This window comes from Tachyglossus aculeatus, chromosome 12 (assembly GCF_015852505.1).
Source record: "Tachyglossus aculeatus isolate mTacAcu1 chromosome 12, mTacAcu1.pri, whole genome shotgun sequence".
Taxonomy (NCBI): Eukaryota; Metazoa; Chordata; class Mammalia; order Monotremata; family Tachyglossidae; genus Tachyglossus; species Tachyglossus aculeatus.
This window is the reverse complement of record NC_052077.1, coordinates 24,711,896-24,736,931: the sequence shown is the minus strand read 5'-3', so window position 1 is coordinate 24,736,931 and position 25,036 is coordinate 24,711,896.

Here is a 25,036-nt window from a genome sequence, read left to right as displayed (position 1 = left end):
GGAGTAAGACTGTGAGCCCCATGTGGAACATGGTCTGTGTCCAGTGATTAATTTCTACCTACCCCAAAAAGAGAGGAAGTGAGAGCGTGGGGGACAGGCTGTTAACAGTAATAAAGCATTCCCATTGTACGCTGCATCTTCTTGGGGATCTGTTCATTGTAACATCTGTCAGAGGACGAGGGGAAATATGCATGAGCTGCACTGTTGTGTCACAACTTCCTGACCCAGAGTTCCCTTAAATTGAGGTACCTGCCAAATGTTTTCTTGGGTAAATAGGATTTCTAACTACTCACCAGGCAGCACTGACAGCCAGAATAATTTAATGATTTTTAATGGGCTGAGATGAAAAGAGGGCTGGACTCCAGACTATAGGAGATTAAGGAATTCTGGGTAACAATCTACTGTATATCCATGAGTGAATACTGGGCCCAAGGATATACCATCTCTACTGTGAGCCCGTTGTTGGGTAGGGACTGTCTCTATATGTTGCCAACTTGTACTTCCCAAGCATTTAGTACAGTGCTCTGCACACAGTAAGCACTCAAGAAATACGATTGAATGAATGAACCTTCCCCCACAACTCCTCCTACCTCTTTCAGGATTCAGGTATAGAAGCTGGGGATGGTGTGTCCTTTGACCCCTGCTGAACCTAAGTACGAAGAGAATGAAGGTTAGAGCCCTTATAATAATAATAATAATAATAATAATAATAATAATAATGGCATTTGTTAAATGCTTACTATGTGCAAAGCACTGTTCTAAGCACTGGGGAAGTTACAAGGTGATGAGGTTGTCCCACGGGAAGCTCACAGTCTTCATCCCCATTTTACAGATGAGGTAACTGAGGCACAGAGAAGTTAAGTGACTAGCCCAAAGTCACCCAGCTGACAATTGGCAGAGCCGGGATTAGAACACATGACCACTGACTCCAAAGCCCGGGATCTTTCCACTGAGCCATGTGCTGTTCTAAATGCAGGTTCCAATCCTGACTCTGCCACTTGTCTACTGTGTGACCTTGAGCAAGTCCCTTCACTCCTCTGGGCCTCAGTTTCCTCATCTGTAAAATGGAGATTCGATGACTGTTCTTCCTTACCCTTATATGGGAAGCCAGCCCCATGTAAATGATGATGGTATTTGCTAAGCGCTTATTATGTGCCAAGCACTTTTCTAAGCACTGGGGTAGATACAGGTAGCATGGTTCAATGGAAAGAGCATGGGCTTTGGAGTCAGAGGTCATGGATTCAAATCCCGGCTCCGCCACTTGTCAGCTGTGTGACTTTGGGCAAGTCACTTAACTTCTCTATGCCTCAGTTACCTAATCTGTAAAATGAGGATTAAGACTGTGAGCCCCCTGTGGGACAACCTGATTATCTTGTAACCTCCCCAGTGCTTAGAACAGTGCTTTGCACATAGTAAGCCCTTAATAAATGCCATTATTATTATTATTAGGTAATTAGGTTGTCCCACGTGGGGCTCAGAGTTTTAATCCCCATTTTAAAGATGAGGTTAACTCAGACACAGACTTGCCTTTAAGTGATTTACCCAAAGTCACACAGCTGATAGGTGACAGAGCCGGGATTAGAACTCACAACCTCTGACTCCCAAGCCCGGGCTCTTACCAGTAAGTCATGCTGCTTCTCTATATAGATATATAGATCAGGAACTGTACCATAATAATAGTAGTGGTGGTGGCATTTGTTAAGCATTTACTGTGAGCCAGGCACTGTACTAAGTGCTGGGGTGGATACAAGCCAATCTGGTTGGACACAGTCCCTGTTCCACATGGGGCCAGTCTTAATCCCCACATTTACAGACGAGGTAACAGGCACCAGAGAAGTAGAACTCTATCCACTAGCTAACGTTGCTTCTATCTCTTATCTTGTATCTTCCCCAGTGCTCGGCCCATAGCTAGCGCTCAGCTAACGTCACAATTATTCATTATTCTTACTACCTGCCTTTGGCTCCTGGGCCAGGGAGACTTAACAAAAACTGGTGTGTGGCCTCGTGACTAGGACAGACAGATGGATATATATCCAACCCTCCCCATTCCTGGAAATCAAACCCTTGCCCCCAGCACATGCAACTCTTTAATGGAAAAAAAAAATAACCCAATAAATTATGATTTCTGTCACAGATTGAACCCTGTTGTGGGGTTCTGCCCTCTGTAGAGGTTATAGGCCAAAATCCCACCACAATTTGGTTCTGAACCTTGCCCAGCTCAATCTGTGTTCTGACCACAAAAGCCAGGTCCAGTCTAGCCGGAGTGGGACCAGAAGTGAGTTTGGACCTCAGTTCCATGGAGGGCTGCCAAATGTACATGGTGGCTCCACAAGGGTCCAGTTGAATCTTGCAAGCAACTAAAATTTATAACCCCAGCAGTCTTTGGGGGGCTACAGCACAGTGTCAAACTGCTATGAATTATGGCAACACCCCATCACTTTGCCGAAACGTTCTCCAACTCAAAACAGGGGAATTGTGGGCTGTCCAAGTTCATCCAGGACCCAGTTGAGTTCTGCTTTGGCTTGACCTGGCCCATGAGCTGGGGACTTCCAGGCTCACCTGAGATTAGACAAGGGCTGTGATGTCACTCCACTCCACTCTAAGATTTTAGCCAGGATCTTGACACTTATTTTGAAGATACTAAAGAGGCTAGGAACTAAGACACCTTGGGAACTCATTAATCACATCTATTGTTTCCCATTTGCCTTTATAAAGTTTGCTGGACTACTGCAGATCCCTGGGGGATGCAGTCTTACATCTCTACCAGTAAATTGATCAGAAAACAATGTACATTACTCTCAATAAAGTAACGTGTGTAGTTTCAGAATGATGTGTGTAGTTTCAGAATGATATGCCTTGATTTAATACAGAAGATATTGTCTTTTCAATTCTCCCAAACTCAGTTTGTGGTACCAGTGAGGGATGCCATGAGACCTCCATCCTGCTTTCATTTTAGCCAGATGATACCGTGCAAAAAAGAGATTACTTCTGAATAATCCAAAGCCTTAACTAACTCAGGGTTTAGACACCTTGAAATCATTTTATATCTACAAGTACTCCACAGTATAGATTTCAGAGAGTGAATGGAAATTTTTCAATTATTTCTGAAACTTGAGCTTTCATGGTTTCAAAACTCTCCTAGACAAAAAGAGATTCAGTATTTCTCAAATAAAAATCAGGTGGCTTGGTCTTTGGAGAAAGAGCCCTTATGTGGTAAGGGCATTTTTCACTCTGAAAAATGGATTTTCTGCTTTATAAAAGAATCAGAGGAAGTCAGAACTAAGTTATGCATTCACAAAATCAGGCAGATGGCAGCCTTAACTATGCCGAAATTTTGTCTGTATTTTCTTCACACACAATGTGGAATTATCCTAAGGAAACAATAATATACCCAAATCCCTAAGCTATCTTAAATATGACATAATAGGTTCCATGACAGGTTAGATTAAAAATGAACATATTCATCTCAGGCAGCAGCCCTGAGTTCCATAATTATGCTGCTTTGTAAAACACTATATCATTGATATGTAATTCCTTCCAAACTCCGCCTTTACAATTGAAATCTAAGTCAACCTCTCTGCCTTTCACTTGCAAGGAATGTTGTAAATCCTAATGGAAATAGTTGTTCTGCACTAAAAAGAAAAAATAGCTGAAACAACCATTATTTAGCAAAGATACGTCTAGCAAAAATTATGCCTATGCCAGTCTGGCCTAAAAAAACAATATTAGGTTTAATAAATTAATAGCAGCAATTCTATTTGTTTAGCTTGTTTTCCTGCAGAACTTAAGCATTTAGATCACATACACACAGGCAGATGCACATACACACATACGTGCACACACAATCTACAAACATATTTAGGCTTACCTAATTTTAACCTGAAAAATGGAAATCAGAAAGTTTCTATTCAGCAAGAGTGAAATGTAGAGTTGAGCAATTATCTAGGTAATTTCTTCTGTGGACACAGCCAATCTGGATCACTCAGGTTTAAAAAGTATTAGTTTGGGGTTTGGACTATTAGGATAATTACCTCGGACCTATTCATTCATTTGTATTCACTGAGCAACCTATTGAGTGCATAGCTCTTCCCAAGTGCTTGGGAGCATGCAATAACAGTAAGACTCGGTTTAACTGAGGCAGAATGCACTCACTTTTCAGATAGGAACCAGCCTCTGTGCCCCTTCATTTCAGCGTTTTCCCTCTTGTAGTGTCATAACCAACACCTGGTTAGCTCAAGGTAGCTTGATCACTATCTACACATTCATACAGTGCAATCCCATAGATGGGGTACAAAAGATACTGAGCTGAAAAAAATCTAAGATTTTGACCAGGATCTTGACACTTATTTTGAAGATACTAAAGAGGCTAGGAACTAAGACACCTTGGGAACTCATTAATCACATCTATTGTTTCCCATTCTCTTCACTTAGCTCCTCCTAGCTGGGAATTGATTATCACTAGTTTTCAGAATAAGAATTATGCAGGTATACCAGAAACTGGTTTTCTTCTGCTCCGCAGGTCTGGCTGGGTCCAGATCGCTGATGCTGGGGAGGACATATATAAGGCCCGACCTTCTTCCTCTGATCTTTTACTAGTCTTCTTGTGAACTTGGTTCTGGATTGGTTTGTCATTCAAGAGGAAAGATAATCATCCAATATTACAATTTATTTTCATTATTAATAACAACAATGGTAATAATAATAATAATGAATAGTGGTATTTGTTAAGCACTTACTATGTTCCAAGCACTGTACTCTAAGCACTGAGACAGATACAAGATAATCAGGTGTCATATGAGGTTTACAATCTAAGAAGGAGTGAGAACAGATACTGAATCCCAATTTTGCAGTTGAGGAAATTGAGGCACAAAGAAGCTTAATGACTTGCCCAAGGTCACACAGCAGACAAGTGGCAGAGCTGGGACTAGACCTCAGTTCCTCTGTGTCCCAGGCCTGTGCTCTTTCCACTAGGCCATGCTGTTTTCCAATTTCTTTTGTTCTGAGTAGAATGACTTGTTTAAAAGGTAAAAAAAAGCTCTTCATCCCTTTCCTACTGCCACTTTTTAAATTTGATATCTGTGTTGAGCCATCTTTGTGCTATCAATCAGTAATAACCAACCTAGGCTGACATAGAAAGGCACTGAAACATAGGAGATGGGTTAAAGTACTTTGAAGAGGGGGAAAAAGTTGGAAAACGTACACAGCTACTACCTTATCTACACAAGCATTCAAGATGTACTGTTTTGCCATTATCCAGAGCTGTCAATATATCATTTATCATTTAAGGAGAAAAAGAAAAATGAGCCATTTTCTTGAACATGAGAGTGGAGGGCAAGAAAAATTAAAGTAATCGTTTAGCTCAAAGTACTTTTCCAATGAGTCTCAGAAAATAGTTCCCGTAACCATTAAAAATGTGGGTCCCAGTCCCTATTTGGAATAAATCTATTGCTGGTTCATAAAAATGGTCCCAATAAATCTTTACAATGAAAGATGATTGGAAATTGGTCTCTGTAGTCTAAAAATCAGAGTGAAGTCACTGAGTTTATCCCATGCAGACATGCAGTCTTCTTGGTTTTTTCCTGTCCCCTGAATGGCTTGGAGACTGCCTGATTGCCACCATCTTTTCCAATTCCCCTTTCCCTTTGTAGAAAAGAAAATGAAGGGTAATTTGACAAATGCTTCTTTTGTGTTTTCTGCTTTCAGAATGAAACTATTTCGTGGCAAATTATAGACAAAAGGATGGTGTTCTCAAACTGTAGGCACCAAGCCGATGTACAGTGGAAGCCAAACATAAGAAAATACCCCAAATCATAGGAAGGTAGGAATTATTCCCATTCCTTGGGGGATTGTTGGCTTCAAAGCACAATTATTTGCCCAGGCACAATTATTTGCCCAGAAATGTCGGCTTTCTGATAAGATTGAGTTATTTACACTCATCCTTGGAAGTTTAACACCTCCATCTTTCTCCTCCTCCTCTTTTCCCCTTCCCGACTTGTATGTGTGGAGAGGGAAAGGCAAGATCTAGGCATGAAATGGCTTCACAACCAAACCCAGAAGGGCTGGACAAAAACATGAGAGCCAAAAGCAGGGCAAGAACTCACACAAGTTCAGTAGAACCTCATTGATTCTGACAGATTACCACTTTCCGTACCTTCGAAGCCGTCCTAAAATTGCTTCTCCTCCAGGAAGCCCTCATTTCCCCTATTCATCCACCCTTCTGCACTCTGTACCTTATGCACTTGATATTCACTCCACCTTCAGACTCACTGCACTTTTGGACCTATTCTTTTACGTTGCCATTTCCCCTATTTCTAATTTATTTTAATGCCTGCCTCCTTTTAGACTGAAAGCTCTTACAAGGCAGGGATGGCGCCTACCAATTCTCTTGCCATTCCACTCACCGAAACACTTAATACAGTGCTCTGCACTCAGTAAATGATTAATAAATGCCATTGATTGATTCTCATCCATCATTCACCCTCCCTCCCTTCTTTCATTCCCCCTCTCTGCCTCTCTATGTGTGTCTGTGGACTTTCACACCTCGACAGAGCTAGTATTCATCAACACTCACAAACCTGTCCTTCATTTGCGCAGACAGTAAAAATCTACCTGTGTGTGTTTCTGAGACTGATGGGTGACTAAGACACACTGTCACACTATTTGAATGTAAGAATTGAGCTTCGCTGCATTAGTGTGTTTGTCCACATGGTTCTGGCTCCGTTGTCCAGCCCGCCTCTGGGTATCCCAATCTTTACAAAGGCTTTACTCAAGGGGAACTACTCTTTTCATGACTTCTGCCTTCCAGGCTGATCCTTCCACTTTCGGGGTCTCCCATTAGTTCTCTGTTGTAACACACTTTATGACAGACGTCTTTGTTTCATTCACATTTACACACCCAGATTTATCCTCACTCCCAACATTAAAATAATTTTAAAGCCATACTATAGTCCTTAAAATAATTGGTATGGCATTTCTGGCAGAAAGCCAGTGAAATTAAATTAAAATGCTCATCTTGTTCCGCCTCAGTAACCACACTGGATTTGCACTATTGGGGTGTGCATCAGGACGAGAGGTTGCTCCTAACTGAATTATTTTTTTGAGTACCAAATCTGACCTTACATTTGAATCACATTAACTTACAACTAAGTGTGTTTTTCCCCCGTAAATGGAACGCTTGGTATCTGAGTCATTTCCCTTTTTTGCTCTATTTTAGAAAAGTGGTAATACAAAATCCTTTTGATGGAGCAGGGTTAATGGAAATTCTAATTAAGTTCAACCTCAGGATTTGAATGTGCCTTTAAAATAAAAATATTTGTCTATTAGACTGCATGAGCATTATGGAAATTTGGAGAAATTACTCATCACAACCAGTAAGAGTTGTAGTTTTCCATTAATGTAAAACAAATATTTAACAAATAAAATACCAGTCACTAAGTGATCCTAAGGTATAACGATCATATAAATCATACTCTCTGGATCAGATAATGATCTATCGTAGTTTATACCTAAAGAAAATCAAACCAAATTCCAAATATGATTCATATTTTTTCTTAATGTTTAAGTTATCACTTAAGGCAATCTATTTGGAAATAGCAGTTCATCTTTGCTCTTTTGACAATATCACCATAGCTGGGATTTATTGAACACCTATTTTGTGCAAATGAAATCAGCTACACTCGGGATGGGATGATTTGAGAAGAAATCAGTAAAATCTCAGTAGGAATTGAACGCAATGTCTATTGCATGGCTTCACTGAGTGGTCAGTCAGTGCAGGTTTTCTAGGACACTTGGACTTATTTATTTAGAGGATTAAACTCTTTAATCCTTCCCAAATCTTTACAAATTAACTTGTGCCCAACAATGAGGACCAGTTTGGCCCTTCTATTCTTATTAGGAAATACAAGTCAGAGAACTTGGAAGCTCCTTAACCTCCCACCATGTCTCTCTAACTGCCTCCAAACGGCCACTTGTCTTCTCGAGTTCGCAGCAAGCAGCCACTCAGATTCAATGAAAGAAATAACAAAAAAATTGGTATTTGTTAAGTATTGTGCTAAGTGCAGGGGTAGATCCAATGCAATCAGATCAAACAGTTTCTGTCCCACACTAGGTCACAGTCTAAGGCGAAGGGAAAATATCCATTTTATAGATATGGATACTGAGGCACTGAGAAGTTAAGTGACTTGTCCAAAGGCACATGGTAGTCAAGTGGTAGAACTGGGATTAGAACCCAGGGTTCATAACTCCCAGCCCAGAGCTCCTTCTACTAGGCCACTCTGCTTCAAAAGCTGCTTGCTGTGAGAAGCCAGACGAGGCCTTGACAACCCTCCTGGTTACACGGGCTCCAATGCATCAGGAATTTCCTGGTTACCTGAGGGTTCAGGCAAGATTGGCCAGTGCTTTACTGCTGCCTCTAACCTCTGCTCTATTCCATTTGGAAGTCCTTCCTTTCCCTCATATAATTTCCCCTCCCTTAAAGACCTAGTTAACCCAAATTCTGTCCCTTTATAATAAATATTAGATGAGAAGCATGAGAAGCCATGTGACCTGGGAGTCTGAATACCTGCATTCTAATTCCGACTCTGCAACTTGTCTGCTGTGTGATCTAGGGCAAGTCACTTGTCTTCTCTGTTACTGCATTTGTAAAATGGGGAATAAGACTGTGAGCCCCCTGTGGGACAGGGACTTTGTCCAACCTAATTATATTGTATCTGCTCCAGTGTTTAATATAGTACCTGGAAAATAGTAAGCGCTTAGAAAATACCTTTAAAAAATGAAAAAAGATTCCCCACGTAATTCCCATCACTCCAAACTGCATCATCTAGCAGCCAACTATAGCAGTCTGCATTTACACAAACCCTCAGTACTTATGTGCATTTTGTTATTAAGCATCCACTCCCAAAGTCCCAGTAGATTGAAAGGTCCTCAAGAGATTGGATTGTGTCTTTTACTTCTATTGTGCTCCCCCAAGAGCTTAATATCATGCTCTGTACAGAGTTGTTGCTCTATAAATACCAATAATTGATATTAAAAGTTATTTTTAAAAGCTCTCAAATATTTCATTAGCCTTTCTGGCCATCTTCTAACTTGAATTGGCATTCTTGAAGTATCTTGCCTTCCCTTATTTTATTCTCCCTTTTTATGATTATTTTGGAATGCCAACCTTGTTCTTGCTTTCCTTGTTTTTTTATGGCGTTTGTTAAGCACTTACTATGTGAAAAACACTATTCTAAGCACTAGGGTAGATATAAATTAATCAGGTCAGACGCAACCCCTGTTCCAAAGGGGACTCAAAGTCTATGTAGGAAGGAGAACAGGTATTGAATCCCCATTTTGCAGTTGAGAATCTGAGTCATAGAGAGGTAGGTGGCTTACACAAGGTCACACAGCAGGCAAGTGTCAGAGCTGGGATCAGAAGCATGGCTCAGTGGAAAGAGCACGGGCTTTGGAGTCAGAGGTCATGGGTTCGAATCCCGGCTCTGCCACTGGTCAGCTGTGACTTTGGGCGAGTCACAACTTCTCTGGGCCTCAGTTACCTCATCTGGAAAGTGGGGACTAAGACTGTGAGCCCCACGTGGGACAACCTGATAACCTTGTATCTACCCCAGCACTTAGAACAGTGATTTGCACATAGTAAGCGCTTAACAAATACCATCATCATCATCATCATCCTCTGGTTCCCAGCCCTGTGGCCATGCCGCTCCTCACACTGCACTTCTCTGTAACAAGTATTTTTTTCCAAAACTCTATCATCCATACTCGAAGTTTTATTTTTCTCTGCTGATAGAAGTTGTAAATGCATTTTCAGAAAGACTAATACAAGACTGGGCAGCATAAGGAAAGGCAGACAAACAACAAAGGCCCTGGGATACTGCAGTAGTTCTGCTTGCTAAGGTGCATTAAGGACATAATGGAACCGGGCAAGAAAAGAGAAAGACAACTCCAATGATCAAAGGATGTAACAGGTTTTGTTTGATGTTAAATTTAAAATATTTTTTCAGTGAAAATGATAAAGTCTGAGAGGGAACTTGATTGAAGTTTAAAAAGTCTTTAAAGGATTTTATTCAGTGGACAAACAGACGCCAGAATTGTTCAGAATGGAATTCCTCCCAAATAATAACAATTGTGGTACCTTTTAAATGCTTACTATGAGTCAAGAACTGTACTAATCAGGTCAGACACAGTTCCTTGTTCCACAAGGGGCTCAACAGTCTAAGGAGGAGGGAGAACCGATATTTAACCCACATTTTCAGATGAGGAAATTGAGGCACAGAGAAGTAAAGTGACCTGCCTAAGATCATACAGCAGGCAGGTGGAGGAGTTGGGATTAAAATCCGGATCTTCCGACATTCTGCCCTGTACTCTTTCCACTAGGCCATGTTGTTCCCTAACTTTTCTCCCCCTCTTAATTTTTCCATCACGGTTGACAGCACCACCTTCCTCCACACTTCTCAAGCCTGCATTATCCTGGAGTCCTTCTATTTCAACGACCCATCAACTTTAAGTTACTGACCACTGATTCAACCAACTCTCTCTTTCCTACTTATCCATTCTCTTCCCCACTACACCCCAGGTCACGTGCTTCATTCCTCTCAAGCCAACATTACTTACTGTGCTTTGTTTTTTGTCTTTTCTGCTGTGGACCTTGAAAGCCATAAATTCAAAACAAACGTATGGAAGCACAGTTCACAGTGAGTGGTAAACATGTGGAATTTATTAACAAAGGAAGCTGTTGAGGCCAAGAGGTGTTGGGATAAATTCTTAGTTTTGAGTTCCAAAATTATTTTTAGAGGAGAAAATAGGAGATCTATGGAGAAAGGTTAGAGACTCTAAGCATCGGTGTGGGTATCAAGAAGGGTAACTATTATTCATTCATTCATTCAATCATATTTATTCCTCCCCCTCCCCCCGCCTTACCTCCTTCCCCAACCCACAGCACCTGTATATATGTATATATGTTTGTACATATTTATTACTTTATTTATTTATTTATTTTACTTGTACATATTTATTCTATTTATTTTATTTTGATAATATATTTTGTTTTGTTGTTTGTCTCCCCGCTTCTAAACTGTGAGCCTGGTGTTGGCTAGGGGCCGTCTCTATATGTTGCCAACTCATACTTCCCAAGCGCTTAGTACAGAGCTCTGCACACAGTAAGTGCAGATTGAATGAATGAGTGAATGAAATTATTGAGCACTTACTGTGTGCAGAGCACTGTACTAAGCGCTTGGGAAGTACAAATCAGCAACATATAGAGACGGTCCCTATCCAACAATGGGCTCACAGTCTAGAAGGGGGAAGACAGACAAAAAAATAGAACAAGTATGCTGCTTCTCCTGTCATTCTGCATACCAGAGGCAAAACATTAAGCTGGATAGGCCATTAACCGATTCATATTTATTTACTTATTCATATTAATGTCTGTCTCCCCCTCTACACTGTAAGCTTGCTATATATATATATCTGCTAATTCTGTTGTACTGTAATTTCCCAAGCATTTAATTCAGTGCTCTGCACATAGTAAGTGCTCAATAAATACCATTGACCTTCTAACCTGTTATTGACTTTTTTAGGTTCAGCACAGTCTAATGAAAATAACAAAGGACTGGGAGTCAGGATTCCAAGTTCTAATCCCAACTCTACCACTGCTCTCCTAGGTGACCTTGGGCAAATCAATTAGTCTTTCTGGGCCTCAGTTTCCTCATTTGTAAATCAGGGATGATATCTGCTGTACTTACCTCAAACTGTGAGCCCTCTATGAGACAGGAACTGTACCATATCTGATTATCTCATATTTGCTGCAGTGTTTAGCACAAGTACTTGGTCCATAGTAAGCACATAGTAAATATCTTTTAAAAAATACATACCTCCAAATTATAATGAACTTCTCCACAATTTCGGCACTTTACTTGAGCAATGGATGAAAAATAAACTACATCCGCTTGATATTTTGACAGACTTGTTCAATTTGACTTTATGCTCTTCCAGCAATGTTTTTGGCATATCCCGTGCCGCTAGTCCCTTCCTGGGGGTAATCAACCTTGCAGGGTCCCCACAGGTGATGCAAAGTATCATTGCAACATGCTTTATATGATGACACTGGAACCATCTCCCTGGATTATCTGATTACAGCCAGACAAGGAACCTCCCTCATCCCTACAATGGCTCCTCAGCACCATTCTCAGCCCAGAGGGAACTGATCACCCTCAAACATGCCCGGACCTTTAGTTCCCCTAGCAATTACAAATCCCCCTTCAATTTGATGGAGGTACTAGCTATTACTAATGGAATTATTACATTTTGGCTTTTTGAAGCATTTCTGCCCAGGCCAGCTCCCTTCTAGCAGAGGTTACTGGGGCAGGGGAAGAAGATGAGAGACAAATGAGAGGATGATCCCCCAACCACACTTTGCTCCCTGCAGGTCTGGAGACTTTCTCCCCTTCCCAATTAATCAAAGCTGAGCTGGGGTCTTCTAAGCCAGATTGTTTGGGCCCTCAGTTCCTGAATGCTTGGGCTTCCCATGCACCTCCTATACACTGTCCCCAGCATCATACAGAGCTGCAGGGAGGGGAGGGAGCTCCATCTTTGAAGAGGGAATAATTATGGGGAAATTGTGTTCCATTCAGCCACACTTGAGAGTGGCATTTGGAAGGGGCAGGGTTTGGAGCAATGGCAGCAGCTCAGGCAGAATTTTTTTTAATGTTATTTGTTAAGATCTTATTCTATGACAGGCATTCTACCAAGTGCTGGGGTAGATGCAAGTGAATCAGATTGAACACAATCCCCATCTCACATGGTGCTCACAGTCTTAATCTCCATTTTACAGCTGAGATAACTGAGGCACTGAGAAATGAAGTGACTTGCCCAAGGTCACAACAGCAGACAAGTTGGGGAGCTGGGATTAGAACCCAGCTCCTTCTGACTCCCAGGACCATGCTGTATCCACTAGGTTATGATGCTTCTCAGTTCATTCATTCATTCATTCAATAGTATTTATTGAGCGCTTACTGTGTGCAGAGCACTGTACTAAGTGTTTGGGAAGTACAAGTTGGCAACATATAGCGACGGTCCCTACCCAACAGTGGGCTCAGTTGGGACCATGTTGCAAGGTTTTTTGGGGGCAGGGGCTGATATTAGCCTTGGACCCCTGGGCTCAAGCCCCATTAGCCTCTGGATTCATCTGGGTATATGCACATCTTATTCCAATCACTATTGCCATAATATAAGGCTCCAAAATAGCAACAGCCACTTATATTCTTCAGCTCCGGTACATAAATTGCAAAAGTATCATCTCTTTCCTGAGAATTTACATTGAATTTAAATTGTTCATTGTCTCATAATAATGATAACATTTTAAGTGCTTACTTTGTGCAAAGCAATGTTCTAAGCACTGGGGAGGTTACATGGTGATCAGGTTGTCCCATGGGGGGCTCACAGTCTTAATCCCCATTTTACAGATAAGGTAACTGAGGCCCAGAGAAGTTAAGCGACTTGCCCAAAGTCACACAGCTGGCAACTGGCGGAGCTGGGATTTGAACCCATGACCTCTGGCTCCAAAGCCCATGCTCTTTCCACTGAGCCACACTGCTTCTCATAAACCTTTCATAGACCTTTCATAAACAGTAGTCCTACAATCTAAATAGATTTCTAGGTTATAGTTACTCTTTGTAGGCTCAGATAGATTAAAGCTTTTAGACAATTAGCTTCTCCCCATGCTCTGTTTAGGAATACCGCAGTCTTCTGAGAAATCTCATTTTAGATTTAGTTTACTATCTCTGGGTAATAAGTCAAATTCCTGTATAAATCATTTCCACATCCAGGCAGTATTTACTGCCAATTTTGAATTGCTAGGTGCTTTTAGTTGTTCCAAGTCTAGCTCAGGATTTTTTCTCTCTCCAATTCCTCGGTGTGTATTCAATCCACTTCTGTTGCCTTGGTATGTATTTTCACTGGGAAACAAACCATGCACTGCAGATTTTATAAAACAAATGCTTATTTAAAGGATTAAACTATTTTAAAATGGGCAGGGCTCCAGCTTGTTTCTGCTGCCTTTAACATCTACTTCGTGTTACAGGGGTTCCCAATTCCCCTTGAACGGGTATACTGACATAAGGTCCACCTTTCATAGGAGGCATTCCCCAGTTTACCTCTTCCTTCCCAGGTCAAATCAATCCGGCAATCACTTTAACGCTTCTGTTTAAACAATTTTTCAAAAATAGTTCCTTACTACTGCCTCTTGATAAATCTTTTAATTTCTCACTGAATGCAAAAAGCCTGTAGCATTATTCTTTCTTCTGCTTGTTACTATTTGTAAATAATATTTGTCTTTCAGTTTTTCCCTTTTAGCTCATAGGCCCCATGGAGCAGGTATGGTGTGTTCCACTTTTTACTGTACTCTTCCGAGCATTCAGTATAGCTCTCTGCCCAGAGTACATGCTCAAATAATACCACCAGTGAATTGATTTGTGAAATGCACACAGTCCCCAATAAATGCAGGGGAGTGAAAATGAAAAAGGACCTTCAGGTAATCACTCATTTGGAGCACACCAGGGGCTTAGACACCAACTTTTCATTTTTGGCAGGGGGGCAAATTTGAGATGAGACTTTAAGGAGGCATGATTTCCCAAAGGCGGAAGCCCCTGACTAGACCCCCTCCAATCTGGCTTCTGTCCCCTACATTCCATGGAAACTGCCCTCTCAAAGGTCACCAATGACCTCCTGCTTGCCAAATCCAACGGCTCATACTCTATCCTAATCATCCTCGACCTCTCAGCTGCCTCTGATACTGTGGACCACCCCCTTCTCCTCAACACGCTATCCAACCTTGGCTTCACAGACTCTGTCCTCTCCTGGTTCTCCTCTTGTCTCTCTGGCTGTTCATTCTCAGTCTCTTTTGCAGGCGCCTCCTCCCGCTCCCATCCCCTTACTATAGGGGTTCCTCAAGGTTCAGTTCTTGGTCCCCTTCTGTTCTTGATCTACACTCACTCCCCTGGTGACCTCATTTGCTCCCATGGCTTCAACTATCATCTCTACGCTGATGACACACAAATCTACATCTCTGCCCCTCCTCTCTCTCCCTCCAGGCTCGCATCTCCTCCTGCCTTCAGGACATCTCCATCTGGATGTCTGCCCGCCACCTAAAACTCAACATGTCCAAGACTGAACTCCTTGTCTTCCCTCCCAAACCCTGCCCTCTCCCTGACTTTCCCATCACTGTTGACGGCACTTCCATCCTTCCCATCTCACAAGCCTGAAACTTTGGTGTCATCCTCGACTCCCCTCTTTCACCCCTCACATCCAAGCCGTCACCAAAACCTGCCGGTCTCACCTCAGCAACATTGCCAAGATCCGCCCTTTCCTCTCCATCCAAACTGCTACCCTGCTCATTCAAGCTCTCATCCTATCCCATCTGGATTACTGTATCAGCCTCCTCTCCGATCTCCCATCCTCCTGTCTCTCCCCACTTCAATCCATACTTCACACCACTGCCCGGATTGTCTTTGTCCAGAAACGCTCTGGGCATGTTACGCCCCTCCTCAAAAATCTACAGTGGCTACCAATTAACCTGTGCATCAAGCAGAAACTCCTCACCCTCGGCTTCAAGGCTGTCCATCACCTCTCCCCCTCCTACCTCACCTCCCTTCTCTCCTTCTACGGCCCAGCCCACATCCTCTGCTCCTCTGCCGCTAATCTCCTCACCGTGCCTCGTTCTCACCTGTCCCTCCTTCGACCCCCGGTCCACGTCATCCCCCTGGCCTGGAACGCCCTCCCTCCACACATCCGCCAAGCTAGCTCTCTTCCTCCCTTCAAGCCCCTACTGAGAGCTCACCTCCTCCAGAAGTCCTTCCCAGACTGAGCCCCCTCCTTCCTCTCCCTCCTCCCGCTTTACCTCCTTCTCCTCCCCACAGCACCTGTATATATGTATATATGTTTGTATGTATTTATTACTCTATTTTATTTGTACATGTTTATTTATTTTGTTAATGTGTTTTGTTTTGTTCTCTGTCTCCCCCTTCTAGATTGTGAGCCCACTGTTGGGTAGGGACCGTCTCTATATGTTGCCAACTTGTACTTCCCAAGCGCTTAGTACAGTGCTCTGCACACAGTAAGCGCTCAATAAATATGAGTGAATGAATGAATGAAACACAAAATGTTCTTAACTAGCCATTTGGTCCAGCAAATAATCAGTCATAGTCATTAGTACTATGTGCAGGGCACAGTACTAAGCGCTTGGGAGAGTACAGTGTAACAGAGTTGGCTGATGCATTCCCTGCTCATAATGAACTTTATAACCCTGAAAATCCTGAAACCAAGTGGAGGGCTATATTTAGCTCTGAAGCCCAGCAAAGGTGTGGCAAGCTTTTACCTTGGCCCCAAAGCCCAACAAGGTAGAAACCCAATATCAGTGCTGGAAACTGGCAGATCCATAACTGTCCTTCCTCTGACCTCAGAGCCCAGTAGATGCTCCAGTTCCAGGGCCAGGCAGGCATGAGTGAAGGCTCCTTCCCTAAAGCCAGGATAGGAGTCTTGTGGGGGAAAGTGTCAAACCCCTGGCCTGGCCCAGAAATGAACTAGAATCACAAGACTGTGTCTTCATTTCTTATTATCCACAGTCAGCTCCAAGATGCAGGGTGAGTTTATACACGTATATGCTTGGTCAAAAGCAGGATGGCGTAGTGGATACAACACGGGCCTGCGAGCAGATGATCATGAGTTCTAAATACAGCTCTGCCACCTGCCTGTTTTTTGACCTTGGGCAAGTCACTTCACTTCTCTGTGCCTCAGTTATCTCATCTGTAAAATGGGGATTGGGTCGTGAGCCCCATGTAGGATAGGGACTGTGTCCAATTGGAGTTGCTTGCGTCCATCCCAGTGCTTAGTATAGTACCTGGTACATAGTAAGCATTTAACAAATACTATCACTACTATTAAAAGCAGTGGGAATGAAGTTCATGGCTCAGCCTTCAGGGCCTCCATCCAAGTTTCTCCCTGGAGTTGGCACTCTGGAGAGTGGCAGAGTTGTGGAGGGGCAGATGGCCATGGTGAGCAGCCCCCACTTCCTTTCCCTGCTACCACTGGCACCTCCAGTAAGAATTAGCAAGGGATTGATGGATAGGGTGGAGAGGTTGGGCAGGGAGGGAAGAGAATCGTGCCACAGACACAATATCCTGAGGTTGAAACAAAGCGTATTTCCCATTTCTTTGCCATGATCAACAACTGTTTAGCCATATTCCAGTATGAAGACTTTCTGCTCTGCCTACAAAGATGTCCTAGACATAAGAGGAGTTCCACAGTTGGAGGGTGTTTTTGAGTTGGGAGAATTGTGGAGATGATCATTAAATTAGCTGTGGGGAATCAGGTATTGCACCAGGGAAACACAATTTAAATCTGCTTTCATTGCATTATATTTGTGTAAATCTGTACCTGAATTAAGATAAACTTCAAACTACTGCCATTCTAGTCATTCCTAATTAGCTTTTTTGGTCAATTGCAATCTAATTCCACTGAATTAATGAAAATTTATGGGTGGCATAAGTGAATTATAGAGAAGAATATCTTTTTCTAAAGATCAGGAAGCCCATCAGGTAGTATATATGCCAGCTTTCGTAGATTTATTGAATTCAAAGTCATCTTAGGTTTTAATTTTATTAAAATCTTTGCTAAGGTGCGAAGATTTGGGAGGCAAATAGTATTCAAAACTTAGAATTGCAGTACATTCCTACATTGCACATGAAGTCAAGAAGGAAGAGTCGTTATGAAGGGAGCTGGGTGCTCAGCTTGACAATGAAAGGAGATCTTTGGGACACATGATTTGGTCGAGTTGCCAAAACACAAGTGGAGAAACATTGTTGTCCAATGGAAAGAGCAGGGTCCTGGGAGTCAGAAGACCTGGGTTCTAGTCTTGGATCCACCACTAGCCTTGGGAAAGTCATTTAACAGCTCTCTACCTCAATTTTCTCATTTGCAAACTAGGGATTAAATACCTGTTCTCCCTCTCAGGCTTTTTGTCCCATGGAGGACAGAGACTTTGTCCAATATGGTTGTACTATATCTACCCCTGTGTTAATAAGATAAAGTGCTTGGCCCATAGTAGGGGCTTAAATACCACAATCATGATGTAATTAGATTAGGTGGATTGTTGTCTATGATGAACAGGAGTAAGATTAATATGATAAAGTTTCCCGTCAGGAACAACAGAAGATTCTCGGTCTTGACATCACAGGCCTGAGAACCTAGGCAGAGGAACTGCTTTAGTGCTAGTGTCTTACGCAGCTCTCCTGAAAGCTCTTATCTGTGCAACTCATGTAATACATAAAGTTGATTTTGTGAATTGAACTGAGTTGAATGAAACTTTTTCTCTAGACTGTAAGCTCGTTACGGGCAGGGAGCACGTCTGCTAATTCGGTTGCATTGTACTCTCCCAAGAGTTGAGTACAGTGCTCTGCACACAGTATGTACTCAATAAATAACACAGATTGATGTAAAAGAGTTGGGGTCCTGGGGATCTTTGTGGAAGTCTGAGAAGGAGAGGCTGATTTTGGGGGGGTGCTAGTACTCAGGAATAAAGGAATTTGAAAGGACAAGCAAGAGTTATGGCAGATTAGATTGGGTCTCAGGTACGCACTCTTGCTGGGTGCTGAGGCTTAGTTTGGGGGAGAAGTGATACCTGTGTTGAGAGGCTGGAGCACGCAGGCTGTAACTCCACAAATCAGTCTTGTTGTTTGCACTGCACTTAATTAGGAATATGTTCACTAAAAGCCATTGAGCGATAGAAACTGAATTATAAATTAGGTCTGCCCCTATGCAGCTTGGCTCTGCAAGATTGTGGCATAAGTTTTTCCTGTTATGACAATAGTTTCTTGAGTTTAACCAAGGAAGTGATTAAAAGTATGTCATAAATTAGTCTTCTAAGGAAAACTAAAGCAAATAAAAACCAAAAACCCACTGATGGCATATGATTTTTGCTCTGATAATTTCTCCCCAACAGTACATTCTTCTAGGTGAGCTAGAAATTCCTGGAAAACAGAATTATGATGGATATATTGAAACAATCCTAACAATATCATTGTAGACAGAATGTAGCAATTGATTCTTATCTTGTCTTTGTGTGCTTAATTCATGTGTCTGAGAAAAAAAGTAATTTAGCACTAAAGTTTTGCTTAAAATATTAGGCACAGGCAATATAAATCAGGATTGATTTTAAAACTGGATCTTTGTAATATATATTGACTTTCCTTCCAATCACCATAACAGGAAGTAGGGTGGCCTAGTGGAAAGATGTCAAGTCTGGGAATCAATCAATCATATTTATTAAGCACCTACACTCATTCAATCATATTCATTGAGGGATCACTGTGTGTAGAGCACTGTACTAAGCGCTTGAGAGAGTACAACATAACATCAGATACATTCCCTACCTGCATCAAGCAATCAGAGGGCCTGGGTTCTAATCCCAGTTTTGCCTCTTGCCTGCTGTGTGACCTTGGGTGAGTCAATCATCATCATCATCAATCGTATTTATTGAGCGCTTACTATGTGCAGAGCACTGTACTAAGCGCTTGGGAAGTACAAATTGGCAACATATAGAGACAGTCCCTACCCAACAGTGGGCTCACAGTCTGAAAGGGGGAGACAGAGAACAAAACCAAACATAGTAACAAAATAAAATAAATAGAATAGATATGTACAAGTAAAATAGAGTAATAAGTATGTACAAACATATATACATATATACAGGTGCTGTGGGTAGAACCCTCCCCCATTAACAGCTTGGCACTTCTGTGGAGTTCTCTGATTTATCTGTCTACTAGGCTATAGATTCAGGTAGGAGGAGACTCCCTCTCAGGGGTTGCTGGCCAAGCTGACCCAGAACATCATTTCTCAGTGACAACCAAGGGAACCCCAGAGTGCAAAAGCCATTTCAGTACTGAGACAGGAGGAATAATAATAATGATGGCATTTGTTAAGCACTTACTATGTGCCAAGTACTGTTCTAAGCCATGTCAATAGGGTTTGTACCAGGTACTAGGTTGAGGGTAAAATGCTGCAAAAAAAATGGCCATTCCTGTGCCCCATGAGGGCACTTTCCTAATGAGTCAGCAATGGAGTAAACTTAAAAATGCCGGCGTCATTAGCCTTAGTTTCACCCACATTCTCCAACCTCTAAACATGTTCTTATTTATTTTATGGTATTTGTTAAGCACTTTTGATATGCCAAGCATAATCTGGTTGGATAACAGTCCACATCCCACATGGGGCTCACAGTCTTAATCTCCATTTTACAGATGAGGTAATTGAGGCCTGAGAAGCTATGTGATTTCCTCAAGGTCACACAGCAGACAAGTCTATATGAATGGGTGAATGGAGTGGGAAAGGCCTAGACCCTAAACTGGGCTTGGTACAAAGCAAAATCAGAAGGGCTCCACTTAGCTTAGCCAGCTCTTTGGAGTATCACACGTAAAGCTGAAGGAGAAACAGAAGTGTTTGGCACTAAACGAGTGATCAGAAACTCTCCTCCAGAGGGGTCCGAGGTAGCCCTGAGCCACCAGTCATGAGGATGCCTTACATTCACCAGACTGCCCAACCTCAGCTTCCCAAAGCAAGTTTCTGGTCTCTTAGTTTGGTGCCAAGCCGAGTGTCCCTTGGTGCAGGGCCCAGAGCAACCAACTCCAAGCAGAGTCCTGTTCTGGAGGGGATTACGAGGAGAAATATGATTGCTTTAGAACAAGAGTGAGTTCTGATATCTTCCAACTCCTATGATTCCTACCAACTCTCTCTCCAAATCTTCAAAACCAATCCCCCTATATTTGCCAAATGAATGAATCCACGTGGAAACATTCATTCTACCATAGTTCAATATGAAGAGAAAAAAGATCAGGGATGATTTAGTCTCTGAGGATAAGGTTTTTATGAGATGGTCTTCATTTCTTAAAGACAGAGTGTAGTCGCATATAAGGAAGAATTTTTTTCAGTATCTCTAGATTAAAGCACTTGTAAAGATTGCTGAAGGGAATGTGGGATTCCCAAATCTGGAGATTATTTGTTTAACAAGAGACAATCATCTGTCCTGGACTGTTTCATTCATCCATCACTCAGCTTCTAGACAGTAAGCTCCTCTAGACAGTAAGCTCCTTGTAAGCAGGGATTGTATCATCCAACTCTGTTGTATTATACTCTCCCAAGTGCCTAGTACAGTGTTCTGCACTCAATAAGCATATGTTGCCAACTTGTACTTCCCAAGCGCTTAGTACAGTGCTCTGCACATAGTAGTGCTCAATAAATACAATTGAATGAATGAATGAATAAGCACTCAGTAAATAGCATTTATTGATTGATCTATGAAGAAGCAGGGGCTTGGACTAGGTGATTCTTCAGGTTCCTCCTGATGCTGAGCTTCCCTGATCCTCTCACCTTCAAGTAGAAGGATACTTACATCATTCCAGGCAGATATGAAAGAGAGAAATGGAGGAAAGGAGATGAAAAACACTGATTTCCTCAGGCTACAAATGCCTTCTTCCATCACTCATATATGCTATGGAAGGAATCAGCCACAAACAAGCCTGTCATACGAATCAGTCTGTGAAGGGTTGAATCTCTCCACAGGACTGGGGTCAATCAATTAATGTCATTTACTGAGGGTTTACTCAGTTTAGAGCACTGTTCTATGCCATTGGGGTGAGCAAACTTTCGGGTTCAAATTGGAGTTATTTGTGCTTTGAGACAGGAAGGTGGATTAGATGACCTCAGGAGATGCTGCCTAGTCCCATGATTCTTTGCTGTTAAAAGAACACCTCAAAAATCTCATGGACAGACATAAAGATTGGAATTAAAATCCTGAATTCTCATTTTGTTGTTTCCAGGAAGGTCAAACAGTTCTCTCATCACTGTGGTTTAGCTAACTCAGGAAATAGTACTGCCCCAACAAATGATTGGCTGGAAATCATTGGGAAAGACATTTTCATGAACCCACGACAAAATTGTGCCACTACCGGGAGCATTTATAGAAGATTTACGAATCTTGTGGAATGTTACCTGAAGGCCTATAAAATCTGTGTTTGTGTTCGGCATCTGTGACTACTGCTCAGGAATTTGCAGAGGTAGAAGCTCAAGACCATGGAAAAGGGAAGAGAAATCTATTCTTTCCAAAGCAGTGCAAAAAAGGTCAAATTGAGATAGCCAAGCTAGGATAAGCGTCTTTTCTGATAAATCACATTATTATTGGGTACATTCTTAAGAGCCATTTTATGTTGCTTCAGATCACAATACTATGCCCTTTAGATCAACCAGTACTCTTTCACTGGCTACTATTAGTTATGTATGTGAGGACAAATATTCTGTTTTTCCTAACCCCTGTAAAAGAGATCTTCACTACCTCATTCTTTCTCTCAGCACTCTTAAACCATTGATTTTAAGAGAATAACAGCAAACTGAAGACTTAATTGGTAGGGAAGAAAATAAATACAAGATAGAAGACAGTATTTTAACTGAGGAATGGCAGTGAGAAAATGCAACATGAAAATATCTGTCCCTTATCGGAGGGAAAGAATGAATCATGGATCATGTTCCTTTTCAATGGCTTCATGTGGTATAAAACCAAAAAAGGGTTTTTCTTCAAAACTAATCTTCAAGATCTTCATGGTTTAAGCACTACATAGCTCTGGAGGGTGAATGAATTCTTTATTTCCCCAGCGTTCATTTTAAACACCATCAATTCATTTCTTCCCTAGATTTCATGACTCTGTTCCAACAATGAAATCTACCAAAGCAAGAACATACCCAAGATCCTTTGAGGCACAGTAGAAATACGTTACCTCTATTTCATTACCAATTTTGTATTGCATTAAAACTAGTACTCTGAACTCTTTGTTCAGCCTTTCACACAATCACAAATTGCCAAGGAATTACATGTTATGTCATCTAATTCCCTTGTTATTAGTGAGCTGGATGTCTAATTCACATGGTATGTTTAAAAGAATGAAAAAAAAATCATCTTTTCTTTCGGTTTCCAAATGCCTTTTCTCACAGACAATGACCACCAGAATTGGAGCCTTGATTTAGCTTGACATCAGATGGCAGAAACTTTTTATAGATAATGCATTTGACATTTTCTTCTAATCATTAGGATTTCATTTGTTCTAACATGAGAACACTGGGCATTGAACTTTATCTTTGACAGCATCAGGGCAAAAAGAAAAAAAAAATCTGTGCTGCTAAGCAAGAAAATAAAACTCCCCACCTATCAATTAGTTCAAGTAGGAATGGGAGGAAGTCTGTTTGGTTTGAGGTTCCCCTCCTGGGGGCTGAAAACACGTACTCATAAAGAAATGTACTAGGAAACTATCTTGGTAAGTTCAGGAAAATTCATGTGGTTGTTTTTTTTGAACATTAAAGGTGCTTCTATTGTAGAGCAAAAACCATTTTGCCAAGAAAATTACAACCATGTACTGTTCAAACCAGTTCCCCAAGAGGAACATTTCATGAAAATTCTGTTCAAAATACTGGATTCTTAAGAATAAAGAAACTTGGTTTCCTACCCAATTGGTTCTTTGCAAATTGCCTGGGGACCCCTTGAATGACCCTGGACAACCAAAGCCAGCTAGAACTCTTCCACATACATACATATATGCACACAGATCATTACATATATACATACAAACCAAACCAAAAGAAGCATGTGAGAACACAACATTTAGAAAGAAAAGCAGAGAAGCAGCATGGCCTAGTTATTCTTCTTATTATTACTACTGTATTTGTTAAGCATTTACTATGTGCCAGGCACTGTACTAAGGGCTGGAGTGGATACAAGCAAACCAGGTGGATCAAGCACGGGCTGGGATTCAGAAAGATCTGGGTTCTAATCCCAGTTATGCCACTTGTCTGCTGTGTGACACTGGGTAAGTCAATTTCTCTGTGCCTCAGATACTTCATCTGTAAAATGGAGATTAAGACTGTGAGCCCCATGTGGGACAGGGACTGTGTCCAACCCAATTTACTTGTATCCAGCCCAATGCTTAATACAGTGCTTGACACATAGTAGGCACTTAAATGTCACTATTATTAGAAGTAGTAGTAGTAGTAATAATAATAATAAATGTTCACTTTATGTGGACAAACCTCAGGATGCCTCAATAAGTGACACACAGTTAATAATAATAATAATAATAATGGCATTTATTAAGCACTTACTATGTGCAAAGCACTGTTCTAAGCACTGGGGAGGTTACAAGGTGATCAGGTTGTCCCACGTGGGACTCTCAGTCTTCATCCCCATTTTACAAATGAGGTAACTGAGGCCCAGAGAAATTAAGTGACTTGCCCAAACTCTCAAAGCTGACAAGTGGCAGAGCTGGGATTTGAACCCATGACCTCCGACTCCAAAGCCCGGGGTCTTTCCACTGAGCCTAAATGATAGATGGAATTGAAAAGCCCAGTTGCCCAACTCGTAGACATGCAGCTCAAAATGAAAAGAAATGTTAGCTCAGATCACATTAATCACGTAATTTGCAACTTCAGAGAAAACATAAATTCTACTAATACAGGAAAAAAGTTATGGGTCATTTCAGGCCAGGAACCAAATGCACGGTTGTCAAGTTCACTTTACAGGACAGAATTTATTCAAGCAACTTCCTTCAGCATTAGCCTTTGGAGAAGACCTTGCCCTTCTTGCCACCGCTAAATCACTCCCCTTGATTTTCTTAGGGGTAAAGTGGGGACTAAATTCCTGATCTCTATCCCCTCTTAGATTGTGAGCCCCATGTGGGACGGAAACTGTATTATATGTACCCTAGAGCTTAATATAGTACTTGATACTTGGTAAGTAATGAATGAATGCCACAGTTATTTCTATGTTTATTATTTGGATCTTGAAAAACTTACTGTCTTCACTGGACAAGCATACACCCACACCCACACACTCTTCTCCCCTATCCATTCATTAAAGGGCAGAAGGAGAAGCGAGAATTAAAAAGAGTCAGGTGGAAATTTACTGGAAATAAGCAATTTGGTTTCTCTCTTTTTAAAAATCATCTTTGTCCTT